The following is a 6951-nucleotide window of genomic DNA, read 5'->3' as shown; positions in this document are numbered from 1 at the left end:
GAGGGCTTCTCATTGCGGTGGCTTCTCCTGTTGTGGAGCACAGGCTCTAGGTGCACGGGCTTCAGTAGTTATGGCACGCGGGCTCTAGAGCTCAGGCTCAGTAGTTGTGGCCCACGGGCTTAGTTGCTCCACGGCATGTGGGATCTTCCCAGACCAGGGCTTGGACCCCTGTCTCCTGCATTGGCAGGCAGATTCTTAACCACTACGCCACTAGGGAAGCCCCCATCCCTATTTTTTAAAAAGACTGGCTTTTAAACAAAAACTCAGTAATTTAAAACACATTTTTAAAATTCACCCACCAAAGATCTTCATCTGAACCTTTAAACAGCAGTTGAGATTCTGGGCTGATATGATCCTACAATTCAAAACTTTAGATACTGGAGGGGACTTTGCCGTCTACACAACCCCTTCATTTTAAGGCTCAGTTAGCTGAGCCTTACAGGATACTGTACAAATGAGTGGCAGAATATCCAGTACTGGAGCTGAAGTTGGCTAACTTCATTTAGGTTCATTCGGAGACACTAAAATGCACATATCACCACCTCTGGGCTCCTCCTGAAGGTGAAAACATGATCAATGTTGTCTGGTACCTGCGGGGGATATCTGTGTCATCCTTGGCCTTCCGCATATTTCTAAGTAGGGCTGCAAAGGTGAGCAAAATCCAACACAGGGCCTTCTCTCCTGGAACTCGCGGTTTAGTCTTTCTGTCTTCAAGAAGTTTGCAGTATTTTGAGGAAGCCAAAACACACACCCACAAACCTGCGGAAGGTGGCCTGTGGGAAAGTGTTCTTTTAAATAGGATGAGGTGCACAATGAGACAGAGGGGCACTTTCGGAAGTCGGGATCCGCAGCACACACAAGATCAATGATTAACATCATTTTCTGTCCAGGCCAGGAAACACACTCTGTGCTCCAGGTCAGGTCAAGATGCCCCCAAACAGAGAGGAGGAAGCCTCCACCTCACGATGTAGTGCCAGCTTTGAGATTGTAAAGTCCACGGGGTTAGTGCAGCCGGCCGACGGTGCGCCAGCTAGTGGGTGGGGGTCTTGGCGGCGGCGGTGCACCCAGTGTGTCCACAACCCATGCCGACTCACTGTGGGGAACCTGGCTCCGAGCGGGACCCCTCGCCGCTCCGGCTCTGCGCATGCGCTCGCCGCGTCCGGCTTGCGTCGCGAGACCCCAGCTCCAGCCCGCGTGGTGACGCCTTGCTCCTCGCCGGCGGTCGCCGCCTGCCCGCGAAGCCTCGGTCCGTCCCCACCGCTGCCCGACTTGGCTGGAGTTGGGGTTCTGAGCGACTTCCCCCTACAGCTGGCCAGCGGAGAGCCCCGCGCCGCCATCCCTGGTCCGGGATCCCCTCTCCGCTCCTCTCTGCTCCCACGATGGGAAAAGTTGGCGCCGGCGGCGGCTCCCCAGCCGGGCTGAGCGCGCTCCTCGCCTGCACGGGGCTCTGGGTTCTCCAGGTACTGGTGCCTGCGGCGGCGGCTCCTGCTGGGTCCCTAGGGCCTAGTGTCCTCACCCCCAGGGGACTTCCGTCCCTCACCAAGCCCAAGAGGCCGGGCTCCTGCCACTTCTTTGCCTCGCTCCGTGCGCTCCCTAATCTGAGGGGACCAAGGCGAGGGCCCGGACTGCGACCCCCGAGAGCCGGAGCGCAGGACCGGTACCCAGGTGAAGCCACCCGCCTGGAGCTGGAGAGCTAAGGCTAGTCAGTATCGAATTGGCTCTCGACAGGGAGACTCCAAACGCGTCTTTAGACTTGGTGCACTCTTGTGGCCACGACAGCAGCCCGAGGAGAGGAGAGGTGAAGGGTGAAAACGGTTAAAGGTGATCTCTTGGAGAATGTGAGTAGCTGGGGCTTCTAAACTCCGGAGTTGCTGCAAACTTAGAGCGTTTGAGACCATCTTCTACAGAAGTGATAGTTCCTTCTGCAAGAACTACTTCCATCCCACCCAATCCCCATGTTCCTTTCCAAAGCCCAACCCTGACAGAAACTTCACAGCGAGCAGACAGTGTGACCTGTCTCCCTGCTCTCAGGGGTGTGAAGACCAGGCAAAGAATTGGGAGCAACAAAGTGTCAGGGCTATGGAGATGAAAGAGTTAAATTTCAACAGGCTGTCATTCCTTCCAGGGACTTTACTTGCTAGGCTTTCTTGTGGGCTTAAGTTAGACCAAAAACTCTCCTGTTTGTAGGGTAATTTAGATGAGGATTCCCACCCCTTCTGCCTTCTTCCCTCAGAGGGGAGGAGAATGCCAGTGGACAGTCTGCCCTTAGAGATTCCCTTTCTGCGGGAACTCACCACAGGCGTTACAGGGAGGGAACTCTGTGGCATCTTCTCGTCGCATGGAGAGTGTGGTCAGACTGTCCAGCCTGTGCATGGGCCACTGTTCCCTGGTGTGATGACTCCTAGGAAAAGATATCCCAGTGACAGCAACCCCCTCTTGTCCCATTGCCTCACCTCCTGTAATGAAGAGAACAAAATCAGTCCTCCTCCCTGCTTTAATGGAAGGAGGAAAGGGATTGCTGTATTCCTGCAGGCTGAAACTGGGGAGAGAGGCATGAGTAGGCTTGGCCTAGACACAGAGCAGGTGGAAGCCAGTCATCTTTGATCTCTTCCGGGGAGGTTTTATGTTTTTGAGAAGATTATTCATCTTTTCAGCCTGAAAGAACTGTTATAATTTAAGCTGATCCTAGAAATTTTAACTTCTTGAGAAAAAAAATCTTGGATGCAATAGGTAAAGACTATTTTCAAGTGTTCTCCAGGCACTGAGAACATTAATACCGAATAAAGGTATCCTTCACGGTGTTTTCAGTTGTCATGTAATTGCCAGAAACATTCCCAGAGGGGCGTCACTTTTCGTTGTGACTCATTGTCAGCTGGTAATGAAATTTGTGAACACATTAAAAGTTTTTATGAATCCCTTTGGTGTCCAGGCACAGATTGCATTAAGACAAATCATAATAGCAGTTCTTACACCATCAGTTAATTTTGCCTGCTTTTGAACTTCAAGTAAATATGTACTATTTTGGATCTGGCCTCTTTTGCTCAACATTATGTTTGTGAGATTCATATGGAGCTGTCCTTTTAGCAAGCAATACTTGCTTGCTGAAGAGTAACATAATCCTATGAATATCTTAGTTTGGTTTTAACTTGTTGGTGCCGTACAACAGAAATAAAATGTCACACATATTTTATCAGACTCCTACTGTGTACCCAGGCTCTGTGCTGGGCACTAGGGAGACATAGATGACAAAGTTAGGGAAGTTGCTTCCCAAGGGTTATCAGTCTAATATGAGAGACTTATTAACCCAAGACCATTACATTGTGACAAATGTTGCAGAACATATGTGTAAGAGTGATAGGAACACAGAGCTGATTGGGGGTCACATTCTCTAGGGCATTGTCATTGTCACAGAGGAGGCAAATATCTGCTAGTTCTTGAAGGATGAGTAACAGCTCAGCCAAGTAGAAATTTGAGATGGAAACTTGGAGGTTGTTATAGGAAGATCTGTCTCAGCTTGGCTCTGTCAACCAGACTGGAGATGTGGTCTCTGAATCCAGATTCCTTCTCTGTCATAGTGAGATGTTCTGCACTACTCACCCTCATGGGCTTCTGGGTGAGATCTAAGGAGTTGTTGTTATGATACATTTCTCATGCTAAGAATGCTATATATGTTACCAAATGCAAGTCCGTGTGCCCAACGCACAGTGAGGCCAAGCAATACCAAGACATGGGAGTTTGGAAGAGAGAAAGTTTTATTGCACGGCCTTTCAAGGAGACGGGTGTGGCATGCCATAAAAACCCCCGGAACTCCTTGAAAGCTTTCAGCAAAGCCCTTTTATAGGAAAGGTGAGAGAGGGGTGTGGTTAAGTTGTTGCAAACTTCTTGGTGTCAGATCCTTTGTTCTTGAGGTCAGGCCACGGTCAGGTCACGGTGTTCTTGTAAATTTCCACCAAACAAATGTTATTCTCTGTTCTGACAAGAAAGGACAAGGTCCCAAGGCACAACTTTCACCCTCCGAGGTCCTGGCTCTGCAGGGGCTGGTTACCCTGCCCGGGAGCGTTCATCCAGCACCCAGTCTACGTCCTCCTGCCAGCGCCCAGGCCCAGCTGAGGAGGCAGATCTCAGCTGGTGGCATCCTCCGGGACAGGTCCCTAGACTCTACCCAGCCATCATCACTGAGGGAGCCAGACCCCCAGGACCCAGCCTCCTCAGGCTGCCCAAACGGCAGGTCCCAGGTCCCAGGGACTGAGACCCATGCAGACTGCCGCTGCCATTAGGTTGCAGAGGTGGGGATGGGGGAGAGGTTCACTGCCACTTTAAGGCCTGGGCCTGGACTGTGGGCGGCCTTGGCGAGGGCTCTGGAGCCCTGAAGTACACAGACCCCAGCCTGTTCCCCAGGCCCCCCCAGCACACCTGCTGGCCTGAGGCTGGAAGGCCTGGAGGGCGCCGGGGAGAAGGCTGCGATGTGCCTCTTACCTAACTGTCCGCTGCTGGAGGACAATCACCCACCCGACCTTTGGCCTAACCTGGGCCTTCCACCTAAAGCGCTAGTGGTCTCGTAGTAACGGTTGCCTGGTATTGGTAGCGCCAGCGGGCCTGCTAACGGCTCTGCGCCGCACCTCTTCTATCACAGTGTCGTGGTTGCCCAGTAACAGTCACGAGGTAACTGCTTGCCAATAGCTGCACGCCCACCCCGTCCCTATTACGTATAGAGATAGCAATCATCATTAACTATAAATAGATTCATCAATACTTATTGAACACAACCCATGTGCCAGGAATTCCTCTGATGATGGTATCAAGAATGGAAGACGTAGCTCTCCCACCATGGGAGAGCTATTTTTATGTTATGTTACGTTATGCATATGTTATGCTTTTTTTTTTAATTGGGGTATAGTTGTTTTTCAATGTTGTGTTAGTTTCTATTGTACAGCGAAGTGGAGTTCAGTACCTGCTGTAGCAGGTTCTCATTAGTTATCTATTTTATGCATGTTAGTGTATGTATGTCAATCCCAAGCTCCCAGTTCATCCCACTCCCTCCCCTTTATGTTACGCTTTTTACAAGATGCCTTGAAAACTGGTAGTTTGTGTGAGGAGTAGCTGCAAAAATGAGGAAACCACCGAGGAAGGGTGGTGAATATAGAACTTGTCAGCCTCAAAAATAAAATAGCCAGTTATTTTACCAGCAAAATGGGTTTACTTGGGAATAGCAGAGAATTGCAATTCGTGACAGGAAGTTAGGATGAATTATAGGCAAATCCAAATAGACAAAGGGAAGGTCAGCTTTTATGAGGGTTTAGGAGGAACTTGGGGAGCGTTGTTTTGGATAAAAGTTCATTGGAGAGGAACAAGAATTTGAGGTTGTGGCAGTTTCTTATTGGCTGCAAGTGGTGGCTAATGCCTTGTTGCTAAGGCAGGGAGATGCTTAAAAGCAAGAGAAGAAATTTCCATGTGAAAAATGTCCTCCTTTGTACTAGAAGAAAAGTAGTATTCTTTCATCATGGATAAGAAGTTGAGACTGAGAGAATTTTACACAAAGAATTAATTGTATCCAAACAGACCTTGTTAAAATGATTTTTATTGTTCTTCTTCCTGCTGGTTATGCAGGCAGCCACGAGTGGTACATGCATGAGAGCTTTCCCTTCAGGGCTTCCCGACTCCATTTTAAATGAAGTTTTCTTTTATTTATTTTCACATTTCCCTATTTTGGTCAAGATCTTTCCTTGAAAGCATTGCTGATCAAGAGTCAGGTTGTCCATATTTAGTGGTTTTTGTCGCTTTGGTACCAGGAAGGACCTTTAGTGGTTGTCATGTTTCATGTCAGAGGGAAAGTGCATAGCAATTAGAAACCATTGAAGCCACATTTGAGTAACAAGGAGGGGCATGAGGAAGAACTCTCAGGGATTTCCCATCTAAAGTCTATATCCCATCTAGGTTGTAAGCATTAGAGATCATCTTGAAGCACTGAGCTAGCGTCAGCCTATTGGGTATGTCGTTTCTAAAGGTTTGACAAGCAACAGGTACAGAGCTTAAAAATAACTATGCAAAAACAGTAATTATGCAAAGCCGAGTTAAAAGTAATATAAGTCCAGTTTGTATGATGTTAGCCAGCTAAATATATCAAAAGACTATAGAGTATCAGGGGAAATTTGTTGTGATCGGTGCGCTTGTTCCCTGATCATGTGTAATTGAATTTCTGCCTCTCCAGATGTATTTATCCATGTGCAACAGGTGGTATTTTCTATCATACAAATACCTCGTTTAGCAAGTAGATAATTAAGGGCTATGCCATTGTCTAAAACTACTTTATCCAAAGAGTCACCTGATCATTTTTGGCCTACTACTGCTTTGGCCGTGGAATTGTCTTGCTCTCCTAATGTTAGGGAGAAATTTCTGATCATGTGTTCATTGGCACTTATTCTGATCCTAAGGAGAAAGGGTCTTCCTGTGGAGGCAAACGTGGAGTCATGTATGCCCCTGGGTAGTTCCTGTTTAAGGTGGCCATGGAGGCTTAATGGGGTGGACTGTGGGAGGCTTCAAAAGTCTTACTTTGTAGCTGATGTCAAGGGGAAATTGGGTGAAATTAGCAGTAACACTTGTGACAAGTGAAAAAATTTGTTATAGGATGGACTAAATGGTCACCATTGTCAAGAATTGATTGAAATTTCTGGTGGCAAGCCCAACAATTAGGTAAGTTTCCCCCTTTTGTAATAGATGGAAAAATGCAGATAAGGGTGTTTCTTTCCAAGAAAAAGAGGGAGAGGATAAGATAAGAAGTAACTGTGGGAAAAAGGTATACAGGTCTGGTCGTGACATCTTGAGAAAGCTGTCTCCTTCAGCTGTCTTCTGCTTCAGTTCTTGCAGGTGAATTTGATTTGGAAGTCTCCAGTGCTTGTATAGGACTAGGTTCAGGTGGAGCCTTCTTTAGCTATAAGATGTGCACCTAAGGCT

At 48.1% G+C, this 6951-nt stretch overlaps 1 pseudogene; it reads right to left on the bottom strand.

The window, feature by feature from the left end:
* LOC102996471 (nitric oxide synthase-interacting protein-like) overlaps positions 1–628 on the bottom strand; it is a 178370-nt pseudogene extending 177742 nt beyond the window's left edge.
* Positions 629–6951: the final 6323 nt, after the last annotated feature.

This window comes from Physeter macrocephalus, chromosome 20, assembly GCF_002837175.3.
Source record: "Physeter macrocephalus isolate SW-GA chromosome 20, ASM283717v5, whole genome shotgun sequence".
NCBI classification, from domain to species: Eukaryota; Metazoa; Chordata; class Mammalia; order Artiodactyla; family Physeteridae; genus Physeter; species Physeter macrocephalus.
This window is presented reverse-complemented; position numbering and strand designations above follow the sequence as displayed.